Genomic DNA, 23,627 nt, shown 5'->3' with positions numbered 1-23,627 from the left:
TATTTCCTTGGGTTAAGCTCCCAGAGGTAGAATTATTTAATCAAAGGGCATGGTCATTTTTTAGGGCCCCTAATACAGATGGTTAAAATGCTTTCACTGTCAGAGTCAATACATCATCTCATTTTGCTAGTGTTAAAGTATTAGCCCATCTCCAAACTAAGCATGGGGCCACCCCAGAGATTAGTAGGCTTAATGAGAATAGTATAAGGTTAAAAAAGAAAAAACTCTCTTCGCGCACAAGGTTTTTCTTACTCTGCCCTGGGCCCTGGCCAGAATGTCCTGAGTTCCAGTGGCTGAGGTGAGCTGGCACTGAGTTTAGAGCAGCCTGACTGCTGATAAGCCAAATGTGAAGCAGTCCAAGCCATCAAAACCAGGTTGCTCCTTGGCCCTGTGATTGTGTACCACCACCACCACCCCCAACCTTTCATCCCTCCCAACCATTCCAGCTTCCAAATTCCCAGGTTTGAAGCAAGCCCATGGAATCTCAGGACTCCATCTGGCAGACAGCAGCCTGATCGTCACAAAAAGCAGAATTAAGGCACAAGCATCCAGATAAGGATGAGAACTGGACCCCAGTAACACCAGGTCCAGAAATCCTTGCACCATGTTCACGGGTTAGGATTTATTTACACCCAGTTTCCGCCTCTCTCTCTCTCTCTTTCTTTTTTTTCTTTCTTTCTTCCCAGCTCGGCATTCACCAGGGAATTACAAACTCAAAGCCTGCCTCATTTCTACCTGGAGGAAAAAAACCAAAAAGCCCTACTCATAACAGGCTTAATAATGAAGCAACAACACCATGATCCACTGTTACTTCTCAAGGACTCTACAGTCTACAAAACCTTTCCTTATGCCTCTTAGTTATTACCACCATCGACCCCCATTTTATGAATGAGGAAATGGCTCAGAGAGGTTAAGTGACTTGCTCAAGATAATATCATCAGTAAGTGATAAGACAGGAACATAAATCCTGGTCTTCTATTTCTAGATCCAATATACTTTTTGCATAATAACTTGCTGTCCCCTTTCCTTAGGAGTCTACGGGACTCAGGGGTTCCTGGCCACAACCAGAAATCCCTGAAGACAAATCATCAGAAAAACAGCATCTCATCCACTGCTACTCCCCCTCTCTCTTCCTCTGCACCTCCCTCCTTCTATTGTGCCTGAGCCAAAGTTCTAAATGACAACACATATGTGGCACTCAGTAGTCCCCAAACAACCTTTGTTCCTAATCCAAGGTCAGCTAGGAGGATCTCTGATGTACACAAAGAGGGTATCTTCTCTATGCCCAGAGCAGCAACCAGCATCCAGCAACCTCTTCATATATGCTGCATGACCTGGATAGCACTGTGACTACCTCTGGGGCAAAAAATACGTTACATGCTCATTTAAAAAAAAAAAAGTGTATATATATATATATAAATAGCCAGTTTAAAAAAAAAAAAAAAAGACACTTTTTTTTAATCAGATCTGGAGGCAGCTCCCCAACCTTTCTTCCTTAATATAGATGCTGCCCTTTTTGACAAAAAATTTCCTGAATTTCCATGAAGCTTCAAGTTTGGTCATATTCATCACTATACCTGATTCTCCCAAGTATCCTCTGAGATAAGCAGGGCTGAAATTTTTACTCCCACATTACACATAAAGAAACTGATGATCTGGGTTCCATGATGTTAATGGAACACGAAACTAAGGGGGGGGAAAGGACTCATACGCTGAGAAAAGAGATAAACCAGAATAATACCTCCTGAATACAAAGGCCTTACAAAAGGATCATTTCTGATCAAGCTTGCCCAGCACACAGAGCTTCTGGTTCAGCCCTTTTTTGAGTAAAAGAAGTGTTAGGTATTGGGTTATTTAATTCGGTCTTCCCAAACCCCCAGTATGGCAGGCTGTGTTTCATCACACCAGACCACAGGTGAGGAAAGTGAGACCCGGGAAGGGTAGATGACTTGCCCACAATGACAGTCGACTTCTGCATTCCTGCACACCACCACCCTTCTGGTCTCCTTCTCCTAACTGCAAGCTCACCCTCACCAAACAAAGGCTGTATAGTAAATGCAGGATCCCCACACCCGTTTGGAGATTGCAAAGTCCTCCAGCTTTACCTGCTGTCCCTGACCTCAGGCCAAAAGCCCCCACCCTGCTCCATTTCCTGATTTTCTAAAATCCATGAAGAATCTCATGTCCTATCATCCTGTCTCAAGACACATTTAGCAGGCACAGACAAATCCCCTGAAATACCTGTTCTTAAACCTGAATTGCTACCTTGCCTCTTGGGAGTGATGGAGATGGCCCGGCTGGGAGCCAGGTGGCCAGTTTCAAGGGAACACAGAAACGTTCTTTCCTCCATACAAGGGCTTCTGTTTCTTTTCAGACTACTAGAAAGTAACTTGGCAAGTGAAATAAAACACAAGCTAGGCTTTATTTTCAGATCCTGCCCTTCCTCCTAGAAACACCCCCCACTAAGTCGAATGTCAGCTGGTCTCACCTGGGAGAGGACTAAGGCACACAAAAGGTTACAGGGAAGGATTACCCCCTGAAGGCGGGCCACACATACCCATCCACATAAATAAGCACGTCTTCACAAGCCCAGGGCCTGGAAGGACTTGGGTCAGGCCCTAAAGAGGTCCAACAGCAAACAGAAGAGATTTCACAAGGCAGAGTTAGGACCAGGGAGCCGTGGAAACCAATTTGAGCTCAATATAAAGAGGAGCACACGTACAACCACTGACAGGACTAGTCGAGACGTAAACGAGTCCTACAGTTTCTTTCAGCATTTCTGCAAGATTAATTTTCCATTCATACAGAGTTTGACCATAATGTGAGCAGCGAGATTCTGGTCGGTTAAACATAAGGGTTCCAATTACTTAGCCTGGCAATTCCTTTGGGCATAGCAAGAAGCTCTGGAGTTACGTGAACGGTGCCCACGAGTGGAGGTCAGAGCACCCTGATAAATCTGGTTTTCCGATGGCGGTGGTATTGGTATGCTGAGTGTGGGACAAACCCGCACAGTCAGCAAGAGCTCTTATCTGGCCCAGCTATAAAGAGAACAGCTTAAAATGTAAGAAGAGGATCCAGCTTGAAAGTCTAAGGAGGGACTCTATCAAGGCTCTTCTCATTGGTATGCCTGGCAGCATCTGCCCCTCTGGCTCCTCAGGCTCCCCAGTTGGCTCCCCTAATGCAGCAAGACTGTCACCTTGCAGGCCTGATGCCACGTTCAGCTCTGCCTCCAGGCTTGTTAAGGCACTGACTGTTTGAATCCCAGTGTCTCAAGAAAACCAAGGACTGTGGGTAACCTAATAATGCTTCTACTTGGGTCCCCAAATTAGTCACCGAAACTCCAAGAGCAGAAGAAATTGCCTCCCTATTTCCTTCAGTTCCTACTTGGGCCACAGAGTAAAAAGGTGGCACTCAAAGGCTGAAGTAGCATCTTTACCTTCCCTCAACACTTCCAAGTTCCTTTTATTTTATTTAACACTTTTATAAAACGGCTTGTTTAGTACAAAGTGTCACTGTTGTTCATGTGGCATTTCCTAAAGGGACTGAGAATCTTACTGAAATGGTCTTTAGAGCTTGCACTATTTTGGAAATGTCAAGATTTTCAACAACTCCTTGCACATGGGCATTCCTCTGTCAGGCTCTTCTTCAGAAATCATCGGAATTGGGCCTTGATGAGCCAACATAGGGTCCCCATCCTCTCTTCTCAAGTGAAAGCCATCAACACTGCACACTAGCCAGCCTCCTTCAGTGTCTGCCCTGAGCCCCGGCATCAGAAGACCTGGGTTCAAACCGAGCACGCCATCTCACCTCACTGAGCCTTGGTGCTTCCATTTGCAAACAGGGAATAGTGATAATATCCTTCCCAAGAGTTGTGAGGATACTCACACAACGCCTGGCACACTGAAGGTACTGAGTTGATGTTTGCTGAACCTGACCATGCACCTTGACCATTGCAATGAGTACTAGTAATCCACATTTTAACAGGGCAGAAACAAAATAAGCCTCCTCCCCCAACTCCGACCAAACCCGGTATTTCCTTCCACAGGTTTCTCTGTTTCCATTAACAGCATCACAACCCAGCAACCTGGGAGTCGCTCTCCATTCCCTGCTCCACAGTAACTTCCTCACACACTACTATTAGCAAGCCCAGGTGCCTCTATCTCCAAGACATCTCTGAATGCACCCCTTTCTCTCTAGTCCTATAGCCAGCACCAATCATCTCTAGCTAAGATAGTACAACAGCCTAACTGCTCTCTCCCTGGCCTCTGTACAACCCACTCTCCTCATGGGAAGCCTGATGGGTCTCTTCAAATGGAAATTAAATCAAGTCACATTCCTCCTTTAAACCCCGCAACAGCTCCACAGCACAGAGTAAAATTCAAGCGCTTGGCTCTAGGAGACTTGACCCCCTGACCACCTACATCACCTTCTTGTACAATAAACATTTTCTCTCCTTCTCCATCCCTCCCCAGCCACCCTGGCCTCCTTTCTGCTCCTTGAAGACTAAGCTATTTCCAACTTAACAACCTCTGTACCAGCTAGCCTTTCCACCTGGAAGCTCTTTCTCTCATACTCGCATAACTGGCTCTTTATCACTCACCTTGGCACAACTATCACCACCTCAGAGCCCTGCCCAACCACCCACAGAAGTAGGCTCCCAGTCACTTCATATCATGTCACCCTATTTTCACTATTACTGTCATTTCTCTGACTCATGTGTTCTGACTGTTGTCAGTCTTCCTAATAGGTATATTCCAGGAGAGCATGGAGCTTGCCTGTCTCTTCACTGCCCTTGTCGGCTTATACCAGTGTCTGGCACGGTTACATTTGCTGAATGAATGAATGAAAAACAACTAACGAGGCTTCTACCTTAAAGTGAGGCCACGAGTCTAAATACACTAGCTAACCCCTACAGAGGTCTGGGCAAAAGTACCAAAGAGACAAGAATCTAAAAGGTCGTAAGTCATCAGAGGGCAGTGGCTTCCCTTCTTAGTGACAAAAGAAAGAAGGATGAGACACCAACATGCCAAGAACGCTTCATTCTCGGCTCTCTCCCAACTGTGTTACAATATAATTTGGAGAAATCCGCCCTCCCCTGAACACCCCGCCCCCCAACAAAGGAGGGTAATACACTCAACACAGAGAATCAAAGAATGGAATGTAAACACCCGAGAGGAAATGACTGCGTGATTAAAAACACATGGGAGGGGAACACAAACATCACCTGTATCTCCCTTTTGTGAACTGGAGAGTATTTGCTACGAAACCTACAATTTGGTGACTGATTATATGCTCTCTCCTATATTGCTCTCTGCTTACTTCATGTGTGTTTGTTCTCCTCCCCCGCCCCCTCCATCGAGAGCCCAAGTTCCTGGAGGGCTGGGAACCATCATTCACTTATTTCTCATGGATCTCCTGCAGCACAGAACAGTAATACCTAGGGAGCAGGTGTTTGAACTCCTTCATCTCAACAGCCTGAGCACAAGCACACATCACTTTCAGGTGCATAACCCACCTCATTTCCTGATCACTGCAGCCCAACCTGTCAAGACTCCCCCAGAGAGAGTGGGGGAGAAAGGGGTCTGCAGGCCTGATAAAGGCTCCTACGTGCAGTGGAGACACTGACCAGCCCCGAGGAGCATGGCACAAACCAAAGAACGGCCTTCCCCACTCCCACGCGGTCCACACCTGGCTTTCACTCACACATCCAATTAAGCAGAGACACTGAAATCCAGCCAAACCCCAGACCTGCTACCTGAACGGACAGTCAGTCCCTGCTCTCCTCACCTGAAGGCATTAAAAGGGCAGAGCCTGGCACAGACAGAACTGGGCATAAAGCAGTCACAGAATTAACTGAGCAACCTCAAAGCTCACATATCTTGCAAAGAGAGCTGTGCTTTCTAAACTCTGGATTCCACAGACTCAAGTCTGCTAGCGTGATTTGAAAAGCTCTACATTTCATCAGGTGCTCCAGATGTTTTCAGATCCACTCAGCGGCCAACTCATTTCATAAATTAGCTCTCCTGACCCACTAACCCAAGTATAAGACCTGCCTTCTTCCTGAGCTCCCACATGGGGCCCTTAAGAGTCCTATGTGGTTAATAGGGAGTTTTAATTTTGACTTTACAAGACCTCAAGAACCATGAAAAGATTAAAACCAAGCTCCTGACAGAATGAGGAAAGCAAACCCAGATAGCCTCCTGCTCCTTTTTTTTTCTTTCTTTTTTTTTTTTTTTTTGAAGAAGAATGTTGGCAGAGAATCAAAGTACTAGGAGCCAAGATACAGCGTTGTCACTACCAGGTCCACACCCCCAGCAAATACTCAGCCTCTCAGGGTCTTAGGTTCTCTCATGCATCCAATGTAGAGGCCACATGAAGCCTGCCAAGCATGAACCCCAGCATGTTGTTCAGAGTCAGGACAACTGCAGCTCAAACCCCAGCTCTGCCGCACACTTGGCGGTGCACGACCTTGAATGAGTGACTGACCTTTCTGAGTGCTGGATTCTCTATCTGCCAAACGAGAAGACAATCCCAACCTTGCAGATTGTTTTGAAGAGTACTAATAATGGGCCTGGCCTGTAGCACTGCACGTTTAAGTGCTTGTTAGAGTCTTCTTTTGCTAGCCCGGAAACTCCCCACGGATAGAGCTGTTTTGCCTTTTTCCGTACTGCAAGTGCCAGTATGATTAGCCTGCCATAGGGCAGCGGCTCAAGAACACATTTTCTCCCTTTTGAATTAAGGCACTCTATCCAGCCTCCTGTTTAAACTTCTATTTAAGGAACTTGCCTGCCAGAAAAAGTCCTTTAAGATCAGTAGGCGCCTGCCTTCAGCCCCACTTCTGTCCCCCACTGGGTCAGTCCTCAAACGTTCAGAAAGCACAGCCCAAGAAAAACAGCCTCCCCAGCGAGCAGTGCTGAGTCAGGGATGCGCACGCTACAGAAGTTTTCAAACTTCGCAGGAAACATTTTCAACCTCAGAGAGTAGCTGGTTCTATGCTACTGTTTAGTAAGCCAGGTTCCAGAGTAAAATGAGAAGGATGGACCAAGTGACATTGTAGGGATCTTTCAACAATCACGTCCTGAGACACTGGGGTTCATCTCTGACTCCTGGCAGAGCCACGGACTGAGCCGGAACAACACTACAACATAACTGAAACACAAAGGAATGAGGCAGAACACTGTCTCCCTGAGCTCACTTGCCAACAGAGAATCCTTTGTAATGACATCAGGGAGGTGTACTTAATGATACTTTCGTCCTATTTATTCTCAGTTAAATTGGACTGTTTTTGGTTGGCACTCCCAACCAAGCCATCGAACCCCCCCCTTCAGTCCATTATCTGACTTTCATGAATCAGAATACACCACAGTGAACGGAGTCCCTGTGAAGACCGGACAGGACTAACCTGCTCTCCCCAGCTCGCCGGGAAAGGTGGCACACGCACTCACTCTCTCCTTGAGCTCCATGTTCAGAAGGACTGTGTCTTCTTCCCCAGCCTTGGCCTTATGAAAACCTGGGTTCTGGTCACACAGGGAAGGAGGGCCTAGCTGCCTGCAAGAGGTGAGGCAGAGGCTCCCCGCCCGCCTACTCTGAATTTCGGTTCTCCGGCAGCTGCTTCCGAAGGTGTTACAAATCCAGACGCCACTTGCTCCTACTCATTCATTCTCCCTCTTCCCCAACCCCCACGCAAAAACTGGCAACGAGGCAGGAACACAGCTCCAGCTCTGAGTCACCGCCCCGCTGTGGCCGAGCCGAGCACCGGCTGGGGGTAAACAGCGAGGCAGACACTTCACGTCTCTGGACTCCGCCGTTCTCCTTGGAGACTATGGGGCTCGCCACCCCTCGGGAAGCAGGACATAGGAAACACCTCCGTTTATGGGCTCTGGAGTCTGAAGGATTTGCTCCTTCAGTTTTGCTGGACTACCTCTGTGGCTGAAATAAGCCCTAAAACGGAGACTTTAATGGGAAGGTAATGGCTCCTTTATCACTCTGTCCCACAGGCAGGGCAGGGAGGGGCCTGAGCAGTCCCAAGCCACCATCCCCACTCCCCCAGGGAACGGTAGAGGAGTCTTTTGTCGCTGCTTAGGATGGCTCAGGTCCTCTTAGCATAGGCTGAACCATGTGGCTCTCCCTCTCAGAACAGGCCTGGAGAGGAGAAGGGAGAGGAATCAGAAAGGGAAATACAGGCATTGAAGTGCCTTTACTGCCACCGCCGCAGATCAGTACTGTGGCTCTTTACTGCCATCTAAGTAGGTCTGCAGGTCCTGATGGAGGGGACCACTTGAAATGTAGGCTCCACCGGACAAGGACTTCTGTTTTCACAGCTATGTTCCAGTGCGTACACAGTGCCTGGCACAGAGTAGGTGCTCAACAGATATTTGTGTAATGAAAAGAAACATACAAGGGATTTTCTTCTGAGTCTGCTTGGGATGACAGTTTTACTAAAACTTGTATTCATTGCCAGCATTTTTTCCCCTTTTAGAAATCTCCTTAGCCTTCGTAACTCCTACCACAGCCTTCAGTGAGTGCTCTGTGAATCCTGAAATACAGAGATGGTTTACCTGAAGCTCAAGCATTAGCACCCCTCATTCCAAAATCCCTTGTAAGGTCCTGGAAAGGGTTCTAGTGCTGTACTCCCAGGCCTTCTGCCATTTCATGTGATTTTAAAGAAGACCTCCTAAATTGCACGAACGTCAAGGCCCACAAACTGTAGATATGCCACAGTGGAACGAAATATTAAATGACTCCCGAGCCATCCTGATACATCACCCTAACAAGGGCATCTGGCTTGACAAAACTTGTTTTAACTACACACAAGATATGCCCTAGCCCAGAGACACATCCTAATCAATCAGAAGCCAATTGCTGTAAAGACTGGAGTAGGTTAAACCACACAGACTCTACTCACGCAACATCTACCTAGCCCTACTATGTACTTAGCACTCTGAGCGCTTTGAGGTAAAGCAATGATTAGAACCTATTATCCCCAATGAAAAGGAGCTTACAGTCCAACAGCATAGACTGATATGGTCATAAATAGATACAAATAAGTATATATTTCATATACTAAACATAAATAATATAGATACGTAACTACAGGTCAGACTGGGTACCATAATATGAAAGTAAAGGATGGCACATCTATTTGCAAGGTATCAACCTGCCAGGTATAACAACTGAGAAGGTAAATCATACTATCTCCATTTTGCACAGAGGATATTGGAGCCCAGAGGGATCAAGTGCATCCCACGACCACATAACCAGGAAGTGGCAAGGTCAAAATCCAAGCTCCAAACTCCCTGACTCCAAAGGACGGGCCCGTTCTGAAGTGACTACACTTCAGTCAATGGCCAGTCGCTCTACATAACCTCCAAAATGTCTGGAGAGACATGCTGGCTTCAGAGGAACAGGAACCACACCAGGCAACAACAGAGGTGGGCAAGCTTCCAAGGCCCACACTCTTGGGAGTGGAGGAACAGGAAGTGCCATGAGCTTATTCATCGGGTGTATAGGTATAAACCCTGTTCATCAGGCAACACCCTAGCAGGGATCAGTGACAGCTACCTGGGAGCCAGAAGAAGCCACATGAGAGGCTCCTGTCCTATGGCCCTGCCTACAAGCTCCCTCGTCCTTGCTGCCAGACGGATTGTGCTGGAGTACAGCAAACATTCCATTGCCCCCTGTTATACAACACCCTCCTTCACTACTAAAGCCCCTACCCCGAGCTCCTGCCAAATGTAATTTTTCCCCAGTCCCCACAACACCTGCTTTCCTACCACCAGGCTCTGGCTGCTGTCATCCTCTTTCCTAATGCATTCTGCCCAACCATCAAGGCCCCCACTCCTTCCAACAGTCCTTCCTAATCACTCCGGGCCACGCTGCTTCCATCCTTCCTCAACACTGTCATACATCCCAACGACTCTTTCCATTTTACCGTCCCAAAATTACTCTGTATTACGGGGGGTGGGGGGAGCAGAAGTTCCCATTCCTGCGTCCAATTCAGTGTCAATATCAGAAGCAACACCTTTACCGGTTTCTTAAGTATCCTTTATTTTTTGCTTTTATGAACATTTTACGCATTTTTAAAATTTTACCTATATTTCTTTTTAGAAAAAAAAATTAAACAAATAGAATGAAATTGTACATATTTATTCTATAATGTGCCTTTTACTTTGCGTATCTTGGATTCCCCCATGTCCATATGCAAGGATGAACATAACAATCTCTCCACATCACAGCTTCCTTAGGACCCCTACAACAGATCAGACCAGACCAACCTACAGCCAGAGGTGACCTGGGAGGCCATCCAAAACATCAATCTGCTCCACACACCTAACAGAGCTTTGAAATTGATGACATGCAAACCAATTTGTCCCCAACATGAGTTTTATTTGAGCCACACAGAGTTTTTTGACTGAGCCAAAGTTTAAAAGCAGGAACATTTCATATAAAAATCTAGCATGCTTTGGAAAAAAACAAAACTGGGGCAATGCTGGGTGCCTGTGAGAGGCGAAATGGCCCTTCACGTCCACTGCGGTCCCCATCACTCCCTACCAATTCCCAGTGCTGAGGGTGTACACCTAGTGCTACTTATCATCACACCTGTATTTCTAATTTTCCTACAGGACAGCAATTTCTTTATACCCATATCTCAACCAGAATGGGGAAAACCCAAGATAAACAGAGTAGCCCAAGTATTCCAAAAACAAATTGGAAAGCATAAATACAGTCTGCTTTTTTGTTATCCACTAAGCCTCTACAGACATGGAGTTTGCAACCCCATTTTGTACTACCACTACTGATTCTAGAGAAGACCTTTCTTTTAGAAAGAAGCTCTATTTTAAAGAATGAAAATTTCTTGTATAAGAGGAAGAACTAAAAGAAAAGATGGCCAAAATAGGGCACCTGGGTGGCTCAGTAGGTTGAGTGTCTGCCTTCAGCTCAGGTCAGGATCTCAGGGTCCAGGGATGGAGCCCTGCATTAGGGTGCCTGCTCAGTGGCGAGTCTGCTTCTTCCTCTCATTCTCCAATCTCTCTCGCTCTCACTCTCTCTCTCATAAATAAATAAATAAATAAAAGTCTTAAGAAGAAGAAGAAGGCGACGGAGGAGGAGGAGGGGAAGGAGGTAACAAAAATAGGCCACAAAATGTCCTTCTCACAAAAAACATTCTTAGAAGAATCTTCCTGACAATAATGGCAAATGAACTCATCCTTAGCCTTCCCTGAAGAGACTCCTGAAAAGGTAAGACCCCAGACACTCAGCAGACTGTTTCTTCCACAAAATGAAAAACGCAGAGAGGCACTGCCAACAACCCTAAAGAATCCAAAGGGAGGCCTCAGTGACTGCAGCCCATTAGGGACACCCAAAAGGCCACTGAAAACAGGTAGGGGCTCCTGTAACAGAAAAGCATCTGACCAAGTACTGCCTAGGCCAAGATCACAGACCTCCCTCAACCCCCAAAAATGCACATTCTGTTGTGGTATTTAGAGCACAAGCCCTGGAGTCCAGTCCTCCACAGCCACCTACTTCACAGAAAAGGAAACTGCTCCAGAAACCAACTCTTTTTTTTAAATTTTTTATAAACATATATTTTTATCCCCAGGGGTACAGGTCTGTGAATCGCCAGGTTGACACTCTTCACAGCACTCACCATAGCACATACCCTCCCCAATGTCCATAACCCAACCCCCTCTCCCAACCCCCCTCCCCCCAGCAACCCTCAGTTTGTTTTGTGAGATTAAGAGTCACTTATGGTTTGTCTCCCTCCCAATCCCATCTTGTTTCATTTATTCTTCTCCTACTCCCTTAACCCCTCATGTTGCATCTCCACTTCCTCATAGGGAGATCATATGATAGTTGTCTTTCTCCAACTGACTTATTTCGCTAAGCATGATACCCTCTAGTTCCATCCATGTCGTTGCAAATGACAAGATTTCATTTCTTTTGATAGCTGCATAGTATTCCATTGTGTATATATACCACATCTTCTTTATCCATTCATCTGTTGATGGACATCTAGGTTCTTTCCATAGTTTGGCTATTGTGGACATTGCTGCTATAAACATTCGGGTGCACGTGCCCCTTCGGATCTCTACGTTTGTATCTTTAGGGTAAATACCCAGTAGTGCAATTGCTGGGTCATAGGGTAGCTCTATTTTCAACTTTTTGAGGAACCTCCATGTGGTTTTCCAGAGTGGCTGCACCAGCTTGCATTCCCACCAACAGTGTAGGAGGGTTCCCCTTTCTCCACATCCTCGCCAGCATCTGTCATTTCCTGACTTGTTAATTTTAGCCACAGAAAGCAACTCTTAAACATGGCCACCATCTTTTAAAAATAATATTCCAGGGGATGCCTGGCTGGCTTAGTCAGTAGAACATGCGACTCTTAATCTCAGGGTTGTGAGTTCAGCCCCTATGGTGGGTATGGGGCCTTTAATAATAACAACAATAATAATTTTTGGGAGAAATCTTAAAAGGCCCAAACTTACTAGATGATCAGATTGAAATGATGATATTGCATTACTTGTTCCCAATAATAGTGTGTGACATAAACATATTCATTCATTCATGTAACAAATATTTGAAAGCCAAATAGAAGCCAGTCCTGTAGTATCTTACGCTTTGTGAGTAACCAAGAAGAGAGTGGGAACATGTAATAAACAGCTCAGTCTCTACATCTTGTCGAAGGTGAATAAAAGGGTAGATGTTTCAGATTTTCAGATTCGTGAATCATAATCTGTCTTCTTAGTCAAGAGTTGCACACTTTTTGTTTATTAAGCCAACTTGAAATCTTTCGTCACAAAGAGTAACCCCTGTTTTCCAGAAATCACAGTATTAAGTGTCTTAATACTGAAAATGACACAGAGCTTGCCTCATCCAATCTCTGTTTTACAAATGAGGAAACGGAGATCTGAGAAGGTTAGCAAATTGCTCAAGGTCACTGTGATTACTTACTGTAAATTAACACTAGCTTCCTGGAAATAAGAATTATGAAAAAAATAACACATTGTTTTAAAATTAATTTTCCGCCTTAAACAAAATCCACCTACCAGTGCCTAACATCCCCTAACAAGCATGAAAAATATATTTTAGAGCTGGGAATCCTTTTATCTAGTCAAAAGACCTTGCACAGAAATCCAGGGCATTGGTTTGGATTCAAGGGGTATATAAAGTATGCACAGGGGAGAAGGCCATGTGCAGACAGAGGCAAAGACCAAAGCAAAGCATCTACAAGCTAAGGAATGTCAAGAATTGTCAGCCTCCACTAGAAGCAAAGAGAGAAACATGGAACAGATTCTCCCTTAGAACCTTCAGAAGAAACCAATACTGATGATGCTTTGATTTCAGGCTTCTCTCCAGAACTATAAGGATAAGCTTCTGATGTTTTAAGCCACTAAGTCTGTGTAACTTGTCATGGCAACCCTAGGAAAGAATACAGAATCTAAACAGTATTAGTTTAATGGCTTTGATGTACTATAAACCCTGTATTTCTACACATATCATACTAGTCAACAGTATGGAAAAGCGGTCACAAAGCTACTAAGATCTTGGTTGGGACCCGTGTAATAGTCTAAAATGAAGGAGGTAACAAAATGTTCTTTCTTGAACTGATCAGACCACACCCAAATATTGGGTTCTCTTCTGGTAACCATACTTACTGGCCAGAGTGAAAAGGTAAAGGAGAGACAAGCCAGGACTGTGAAGGGCACGAATGGGTCAAAGCCACATCACTAAAGCAATAGGAGTTTTATGGTCTGGGAAGATTCAGGGCACAGGACAACTGTCATCATCTCTGTAGGGCTATCATATAGAAGAGTAATTCAATTTGTTTCCTGAGGGCCAACATTGTAGAACTAGGCTCAGTAGGTGGAGTCACTGGGAAGCATATTTTTCAAGGAATTATGTGTCTACCAATGTCAAAGCCAGAGTAACTTCTGAACATCAGACTGGCTCACTGCCTCTCATTGGTGGAAGTTTTCAAGCCCAAGCCAAAACACATTTGGCAAGATGTTGATAAAGAAAGAACACCAACCCCATGTCTGTAATCTGCCAAGATGGCCTTATGTTCCTTTCCAGTTTTATGAATCTATTAACCCATGAAACATACCATTTAGCAATTATGCGAAATCTAAAGTATACGGACGGGTAGGATAAAGAGATCCTGAGCATTAGGAGATATTTTGGTGGGAAAACAAAAAAAACAAGCCTCCGTACACAGGCATGGCTGAGAACCTATGCCCACTCCCAGAAACCTGGCTGCATTAGCGGGGCTCATAGCTCAATATTAGCAGCTGGGCTAGGTTCCTTTTGCTCCTTCTCACAGGAAGCCTATGCTGAGATTGACAGTACCTATGTCATGCTTTTTCTTTTAGATACACAGCTTTAAGAGTCTGATGTGGCCAGTATCCATTAATAAGCCACCGAGACTATATTAAAAGTAACAGCCACTGTTTTCTGCATAACTATCACTGTAACTGCTTAAGATGCTAGCACATACGAACGACCCCTACCCGTCACTTCAGCATTTCCAATGGTATTATCTCAGGGAACTGAGGTTTAGAGGGGTTAAGTGATTTGTCTAAGGTCTTACATCTCAGAAGGATTTAGGATTCCCATTGGAACCCAAGTCCAGAAGCCAAACTCTTTTTCTGCATCAACATGTCTCCCTTGCACTCCACTCTGAGCAGTTCAATTGCTCAAGGTAAACAGCAATACCAGCCAGGTGGGAAACAAACAGATGGCTTTCTCTTTCTGGTCCACAGTCCCTTCATCTGTGAAATGGGAGAGGGTTGGAGATGATTAACACCAAGCCCTACGTACCGTTCTACCAAATTCCATTTCTCCTTGTCACCTCCACACTGGTAGGGCTGAGCAAGTGGTGACAGGGTAAGTGGTAATTCTCTGGTATTCAACACAAGAGGGGACACAGCTAGCAACTTTTCCCATGCTACCCTGAGGTCAGGGTAGTAAGAGGAGGAAACCAAGAACAGGTCCAAAGTCAGCAGTATGAGCTCACTCACAGGTGTGCAGCATAGAATGACCCACATAAATCTTGACAGGTAGCACTTGACTCTTTAAACCAGGGGAGAGGGTGGGTATGCTGTAAAGGGTCAGTACACAGATCTGAAGGCTAGCTGTGCCCCTAAGCTCAGAGCCCAGAGGATGTCCATGAGGAATTAAAGCACAGGGATTTTGTTTAGAAAAGATAAAGCTGTCAGTGGGTTGTGAGAGATAAAGCAGTCCAGCCACATTCCAGTGGGAGGAGCCTCTTGTAGCTGTCCCGGTGAGGGCACCCACCCGTCCAGCCTCCAAGGCTGCTTCCTCTGGGCCTGCTTGTGCAGCACCTCCTCAGGCTGCCTATTTCCCATCTACCTCTTTAAGAATCTGCTCGCAGTAGTGTCAGAGCAAAAGGACTCCACAGACCCAATCACACAGCATCACTCCGTGACTCAGAGAAGAGGGACCATTCCACATTCTCTGCAGGGGGCAGAGGGAGGGAAAAGGACTCCAGATATCCCGTCCAGGAGGGGTCCTCTCTGCCTATCTCACTTCTAGAAAAGGGATGATTTCGGAAACCCCCCACCCAAACCAGTTTCCTTCTTAACTTCCTAGTGATGCCCATTCAGGAAGGGAGCCTCAGGTCAAGAAACACAGCAGGAAGAAGGCGCCTGACCCACAGGACCCAGAGTACCCAGACTTTCCAGTGAGTAAACCACTGACCCCAGAGAGACTATCCTGACAGACTTTTCTGGCTTTATTCTAGCATTTCTTTTTTCATTTTTTTAGGGCAGGGGCAAAGCAGGACTGACAACAGGACAATAGGAGAGTATAGGTTTGGAGCCAGAAGGGTGCCAGTTGCAACTCCACACTGTGTGGGCTTTGTGGAAGACCTTCTAAATGGTGCCTAGCATCAAGGAGATGAACAATAAGGGTAGCTGGTCTTATCAAGGTATCTCTTCCTAAAGAAAACCTACTAGCTCTCCACATGACTAAACAGTGAGCCTGCTACACTGGAGTGCCAGATTTCTGCAGAGAGCCAAAAATATGTGCAGGAAGGACAGGTAGTGGATAAAGAACCACATATCCCAAACTGGAATTTCTAGGAGGGTATCCTATCATATTCTAGGCACTCTATAGGCATTATATCAGTCTTGATTATAATCCTGGGAGGTGGGTACTATTATCTCCATTTTACAGATTAGGATACTTAAGGGGTTTATTCAAGATTACACAACTAAGTGGGGACAGAGCCAGAATTCAAACCTAGGTCTTTTAACTCCAGAGCTGGTCAAAAGTTGAACCATTTCCCATGAAGACAAACATAGCAAAACTAGCTCTTACTTTTCCATGGCAAGAAAAAGACTTCGCTATTGGATAAGGGCTTAGGAGAAGAAGCCATTCTTATTAGAATCTCCACACTCTGAAAGTAAACCACCAGCCTTCCACGTCCCTGTCTGCAAGGCCCAAACTCTGGCTAAAAATACGGAAACTGGGGGAAAGGCTGAAGGTCAGAGCCCAGAACTTGCATGTGATCTTTAACCCAAAATGACTCCCACCTTGAAAGAGGGTGATGTGAAGGTCATGGAAGTGAAAGCCCAACCATCCACCACCCTCGAGCACCCCCAACTCTGGCCACAGCTGCATGTCATCGCTGACTCTGAATCACACATTTACACTGTGCTCTCCAGGTCCAGACTCAATTCCCCAACGTCAAACTCTGTCGGCGGGGAGGGATGCAGACGGCGGAGAGAATAGTCCGTGAATCACTTTCTCTGCTAGTGATGGTTTCTGATGCATGTTAAACACCTCCCTGCAATTCCTCAAGTGTCTATTAATCAGTGAACCAAGAACACAGAGGGCGCCAAGGAAAAATTCACCATTGCAGGGAAAAAAGCAAATCTTGAAAGGTCTCCTTACTAATGCACAAAGATTCTAAACCCAAGGTGAGGCAGTGAACAGCCCAGTCGTTAAGACCCTTGGGCCAACTGGCTACAAAGTAAGAACCCCCAGTTGAAGAGGCAAAATTCATTTCTCCTCAGCTTCATCTAGACACTGACTGGGCCAAAACTGATTAAAAGAGAATCTAGGGAAAGTCAGTGGCTCTCCCTGAGTTTCAGTCTCCTCTTCCCTATGGGTCCTAGAATACTCTCACTCCTCCCTAGCTCACAAGATCAAACAGATACATGAAGGTCCCCAAGGTTCTACCATCCACCTCCCCATCTCATGCCATCCTCCCTGGGAAAGCTCACTCACTGCCATGAGTAGGACTCCAGAAGCTGTATTTCCAGTGCTGTCCACTCTCTTGAGCCCTGGATCCCAGATGCAGCTGCTTATAGGACATTTCTCACAAGATGTCCCCTGGGCACCATTAAATCAACATATTTCAAAATGGAGCCCTTCCCACCATTATTTCTCATCTTTCATTCCCCATGATGATACACCATTATTTTGTGGTTTTCAAGTGGGGGCATCTGGAAAAACAGGTGACATTTTTGTTGTCACAACAATTAGATGGCATTTCAGTGGGCAGGGGGCCCAGGCTGCTAAATAACACTGTCCTACACAGTGAAAATTTGTCCCTCTCCAAATGCCAACAGGAACACCATTTAGAAATGCTGGAAATCATCCCACCTCCTTCCCTCATTCCCTGTCAGAGACTAGTCACCTCTACTTCCATATCACCAACTGGACCATCTTCTCCATCCCCACAACACTCTCACTGGGATGACCACAGTAGCTTCTAAGGTCATCATTTGGTCTCTGTCACCCACCTATTCCTGATTAACTTTCAAAAGTCCTCCACACAACTACTTGTAATATCTCTAAACCTACAAATTATGTCACTCCTTGCCTTAAAATCATCCCATGCTTCCCCTCACCTTCTGGATAAAGGCAAACACCACTTTTTCATCTGTTCCCTGCCTCAGGGTTTACCACTCCCTTGAGGATACCTACATTTCAGGGTTGTCTCAGTGTTTTTGCACACACCATTTCCTTTTCTTGAAAGCTGCCCCTCACCTTATCTTTCTGGCTAATGTCTATCTATTCTTCAAGGATCAGTACAAGGATCACCTCCTCCCAGAAGCCCTCTCTGACACCAGGCAGAATTAAGTGCCTGTTGGTGCACACTGGAATCACACATTTATCATCTTATTCTGATTATTGTTCCTTCCCTGCCTCTTGGCCGGTCCCGATTCTCCAACACTCAGCCTAGTATACAATCTAAGCTTTATGAACTAGAATGTCCAGCTTACAGCAGACAAAGCATCATCTAATGAGAGACAATGACCTGGAAAGACAGTGACTGTCATTACTACCATTTTATGTTTTACCTAGGAGACTAAGGCTCTGAGAGGTTGAGTTCTTATCCAGGTTCACCTGGCTAGCTAAGAAGTGGAGCCAAGACTTAATGGCAGATTCTTTGCTCTTTGTCACAGCACCATTCCACATGAAAGGTTACAGCACAGACTGAGTTGGGAGGGGAGGTGTCATAAGCCTATCTTCTTTAGACCTGTGGGTAGTCTCATCTGCAGACAGAGCTCTGGAAAATCCATCTACATTATGCTGCTGCATCACATCACTGGGGAGGCAAGGTGTCATTGTCCTGTCTTCACAGGCCTGGGTGGGGGGTAGCCTTACATGCAGACAGAACTGACAAACCCATCCAGATTCTCAGCTGTACAACATCACTCTTCCCCATTCCCCTTCCTGCACCCCAATCACTCTGTGCCAAAATCCCAAAGCCAGCAAAAGAGCCTGGTTTTACGGTCAGTAACAGCTGCACTGTGGCTGCAGCGGCATGACGCCTCCAGTGAGCCTGCCGGGTGCAGGGGGGACAGCAGAGGACGGGTGGTGAGTGGCAGCATTTGAAGTTGCCAGGTATTGAGTGCAAGCCCCTCTAAATGGGCTGTGTACAGAGAAGGTGTGTCAGGCAAGACTGCTGAGTGCCTGGGAGCGGGGGCAAGAGAGCTGGGACAGGGAGGAGGCCTCCCTCATGAGCTGTCCTGCTGTGCCATGCAAAAGGCTGATAGTTCCCAATTACTTTCTCAGAGTTTTCATGAGCTCCTCCCATATGCCATTTGGCTTCAGGAGCACAAAGCAAATAGAAATGGGGTTTCAGACTTGATCATTCTAACCATGTCTGCAGCGGAACGTGCGCCCCAGCTTGCGTGGACACACACACACACACACACACAAACACACACACACACACATTTGGCTCAAATGCAAATTTAAAAGGCGATTAAGGAAGTGTGCAGTTTGGTTCTGCAAGCATCTCAGGGGGCAAAGAAAATGATAAATGCTCATTTCAAGGCTCTGGAATACAATCACTACCCGCTTCAACGGTGTCGGTCAGACATCACCATGACAACCAGGGAAAGGCTTCCTTCCTCTGTGGCAAAGACAATAGAAATTTTAATTAAGGCTATTCATTTTTTTGGTCTGGCCAGTGGAAGAAAAACATCAACAAAATGTTACCCAGAAATACATGACCAGGAACACTTTCAGAATTCAAAAAAAACTTCTGAGGTTTTCCACTGAGTCACATGACCCACATCCCCAAAGCCCTCCCTCATGCCCCTTCAACAACTCAAATTTTATAGATCTCATAAATCCAGACATGTCTAGATCTTTTATCAAACATTATAAAACTAGGTAAACACTCCAATTTAAATTTTCTGACTATGATTGAGAACAGGAATTTAGTCATTTTTATTTCAGTCATAAAATTCAAAAGATCTGGCATATTTCCATAAAGTACTTCCAATAAACTCTGAGAGGACCCAAGATTAGACAAGTGTTCAGTGGCCTCTGGGCAGGAGATCTAGCTTTAAACATCTGCCTTGCTCCCCTGGATGACTTTGGGTCAGTTACTTAACCTCTCTGAGGTTTAGTTTCCTTACAGAAGTAATGCTGTCTGCCTCAGAGCATGGAGAGAAGCAACAGTGACCATAACACAGCAGCACATGGCCCAGTACATAGTGGGCTGTCAGTAAAAGGCAGCAAATATTACTACGACTCTGCCTTATTTTGCCCTGGAAGAATTAAGACTGTCCTGTTCCCTCTTATCCTAGGAAACCTCTCCGGCATGTGTTGGCTTCTCCCCCTTCTCACAGGCCTAAATCCCAACATTCTTCTCTCACCTGGACTACTGCAACAGCCTTCTCAGTGACCTCCCTGCTTCCAGACACTGCTCTCCAAGGTCCGCTGTCCCCATGGCCACCCAACCGATATTTGAAAATCCAGAGATGTGCTGGTCACCTGGCTCTGGGTGAACATCTGACAAAACTTTCATGGAGAAAAATAATAGCTTTACTGAAAAATATTTTAAAAGGCCTCAATGAAAGGAGAAATAGAAAACCCCCAATGTTGTAAAGACATTGATTCTTCCCTAAATTAATCTATAAGCTCAGGATGACACCAATCCAGATCTCCCAGGGTTTTCAGGGATCTTCACAAACCCACCTTAAATCTAAGTTAAAGAGCAAAAGGATGAGAATAGCCAAGAACATTTCATCATTGTAGAAAGTTCTACTGGGCAGTGTTATTCTAGAGTAAAACAATTTTTTGTTTCAATGGGTTTTATTTTGGAGAAATGTGTTCAAAATAGACAAATTTAGCACATAAATAGTGAGGCACAGAGAAAATATGTTAATAAAAGTCCTGACAGGTGGCCTCCAACTGGAGGTGGAGAAAACTGGGTAACTTTCTCTGCCAATCCAGTGCAGGACTCGAGCCAGGGAAAGGGGAGGCAAAGAAGAAAAGCAGACTGAGAAAGAGGTAATGATCTTTATCAAAGGTCTAATGTGTCTCCAGCACCACACTGTGTACCATCTGCTTTCCATTTCATACTCATCATGAGCCTGTAAGGTAGATAGCATTATTTCTATTAGAGATTAGGAAAATCTTAAGAAAAGTGATTTACCCCAAGGAAAAGACCTCTTGTAAATGGTAGAGTGAGAACCTGAACCTTGCTCTCTGGGATTTCTCCTTCTACCATACCTGTGACCTGTTCCAGGCAGAGATATCTACAGGGAGACAGAAAGCCCAGGTGCTCATGGTGCACAGGAAAGTGCTGGCAGGATCACAGGGTGAGGTGCAGGGAGAGGCACCTAGTGGACATACAGCCGCCCCTAACACTTCCTCTTTTACCAGGAAGGCACCTGGACCTTACTTACAGAAAGACACACATGCACACAATAAATGAGAAGGCCTTGGAGCCGGAGAAATCCAGATCATGCTCCAAGTTGCCAACTTATTGTGTAATGGGAAAAGAACTCTCCACCTTTTAAGCCTCTGATGGGTTGTATATCCTCAGCTTTACTCTGACTGCTGACAGCATACTCTGCCCTCAAACATACTGTTGGATCTTGATAAATTTCACTTCACTAATCCATAAATCCTATTTAAAAAAAAATATAGGGGCGCCTGGGTGGCTCAGTGGGTTAAGCCACTGCCTTTGGCTCGGGTAATGATCTCAGGGTCCTGGGATCGAGTCCCGCGTCGGGCTCTCTGCTCAGCAGGGAGCCTGCTTCCTTTTCTCTCTCTCTCTGCCTGCCTCTCAGTGTACTTGTAATTTCTCTGTCAAATAAATAAATAAAATCTTTAAAAAAATAAAAATAAAAATATATATATGCATGGTCCAGCTGGCCCTTAGCTCAGGTGGAAAGGAAGGGGCCACAGTGAATTCCCCTTCTGTGCAGGCCTTGTAACTTTCATGAGGTTATTTTACTGGGTCACAAGTAGAGTCTGAAATGCTAGCATCAGCAATCATACTTGGATAAATAAAGTGGAACAAATTACCTAAGGGCACAGACACCCCACTACATTTCTTCCTTTTACCTGTATTCACAATTTGATGTGACTATCCAACACCACCGCCACCATCCCCCCATGTTTTTCCTTCGTGTAAAAAAAAAAAAAAGTTATGCACAGAATTGTACACAACATGGATGTGTACCAGTTGATCATTAACAACTTGATGGTCTTTGAAGAGACTCAAAGGATAAGTAAGAAGCGAGAGGGTAAAAGGCAGGCAACTTCCAGGAGTGACTGGATTCTGACACCATCTCAATGCAGGGACGAACACTTGTGATACCTCTTTTTTTCCCCCAAAATCTCTATTCTAGGACAAAAATTCTCAAACTAGTTCAAGTGGTACAACCTGTGGAAGTCATAATGTCCTTTTTGCATAACTCAATGGAATACATATTTTATGACATAGTTTATTTTTGGTTCCCTACTTACAAAAATACACACCCCTTAGAGAAAAATAAAAAAAAAAAACTAGAAAAATAGACAACTGAGAAAAAAAAAATCACCTCTAAGTCCACTAACCAGATTGTAGTGAGGACAAACTACTATAACCTAAAAGTCCCAGAGAATTAGATGGGATTTATGTACTGGTCCTTAAGTTCCACCATTAGCGATTTATTTGGATAAGCATGGTCTTTTCTAGCTTTTCTTTTTGTTGTTGTTGTTGTTGTTGTTGGTAACAACTTAATTGAGACATAATTCACATGTCCAACAATTCATCCCTTTAAAGTGTATAATGCTGTGGCTCTCATATAATCAGAGTTGTACAACCATAAACCCAGTCAATGTTAAAACATTTTCCTCACCCTAAGAAGAAACACTAGACCCTTTGGCCATCACTCTCCTTCCAGCTCCGTTTTGTATCTCTAGAGTTTCTCCATTCTGAACGTTTCACAGAAATGGAATCATACACGGTCATCTTCTGTAACAGGCTTCTTTCCTTTAGCATCATGTCTGCAAAGTTCATCCTTAGAGCATGTACCTTTTTTATTGCCAAGTAATAAATATTCCCTTACATGAAGGTACCTCATCTCATCTACCCACTCTCAGCTGATGGACATTGGGGTTATTTCCTCTTAGGAGATGATATGAACGGCACCGCTTTGCACATTCACATATGCGTTTTTATGCAGACATGTGTCTTCATTTCTCTTAGGTATGTACCTAGGAGAGGAATATGTGAATCATATGGAAACTCTATGTTTAGCCTTTTGAGGGCCTGCAAACTGCTTTCCAATGTGGCTGCATATTCTCCCCAGCAATGCCTTAGTGTTCCAATTCTTCTATGTTCTTACCAACACTTTTTAAAAAAAACATTAGGTGATCAACAGCCGAAGTAAACCAAACAGAATGGGCCCCTGAATAAATGGACAAACAGAGACTGTGTTTGGGATACATGTTCAGCTCAGTGACTGAGGACTCCTTCCCCAAAAGGCCCTAGGAAAGGCAGAAAAAGAGCCCCTAAGACCCTGAAGCTGAGCTTCTCCGCCCATTCACAGCCCATCACCACCCCACGGGTATCTATACTGGAATATTTTTCAGCTCTTTATTGCCAATGCTCAGGAATTACAGATGCTAGAGAACGCTGCTTCCTTTATTTATTTCTTGAAGTCATAAGAGAGAAGGTGAAAAGGCCTCCACTTGTGCTCTTGGGCATATAAATAGCTCACAGTGTAAAGAAAAGGGGAGTCAGTGGTTCCAAATTCAAAATAAAGACAGGCTGTTCTGACAAGGTCCAAATTATAGAGCGCTCCAGGCACAAACACAGAGAGACACTTTTCAGAGAAATTCTATTTTCCTATTCAATTCCAAAA

The 23,627-nt window shown here is 45.1% G+C and overlaps 1 protein-coding gene across 16 annotated transcripts in view; it reads right to left on the bottom strand.

Annotated features, from left to right (window-relative positions):
• PLEKHA7 (pleckstrin homology domain containing A7) overlaps window positions 1-23,627 on the bottom strand; it is a 211,468-nt gene that overhangs the window by 89,500 nt on the left and 98,341 nt on the right. Inside the window, exon 1 of one of the 16 annotated variants that reach the window (XM_045066186.1) lies at window positions 7,403-7,738. The exons of the other annotated variants lie outside the window; for them this stretch is intronic. The gene's annotated coding sequence lies outside the window, so the exon portion shown is untranslated. Of the gene's footprint in view, window positions 1-7,402; window positions 7,739-23,627 lie in introns of those variants that run through there. 16 annotated transcript variants of the gene reach the window in all.

Source organism: Mustela putorius, unplaced genomic scaffold (genome assembly GCF_011764305.1).
Source record: "Mustela putorius furo isolate JIRA1106 unplaced genomic scaffold, ASM1176430v1.1 tig00003859_pilon_pilon_pilon, whole genome shotgun sequence".
NCBI lineage: Eukaryota > Metazoa > Chordata > Mammalia > Carnivora > Mustelidae > Mustela > Mustela putorius.
This window is presented reverse-complemented; position numbering and strand designations above follow the sequence as displayed.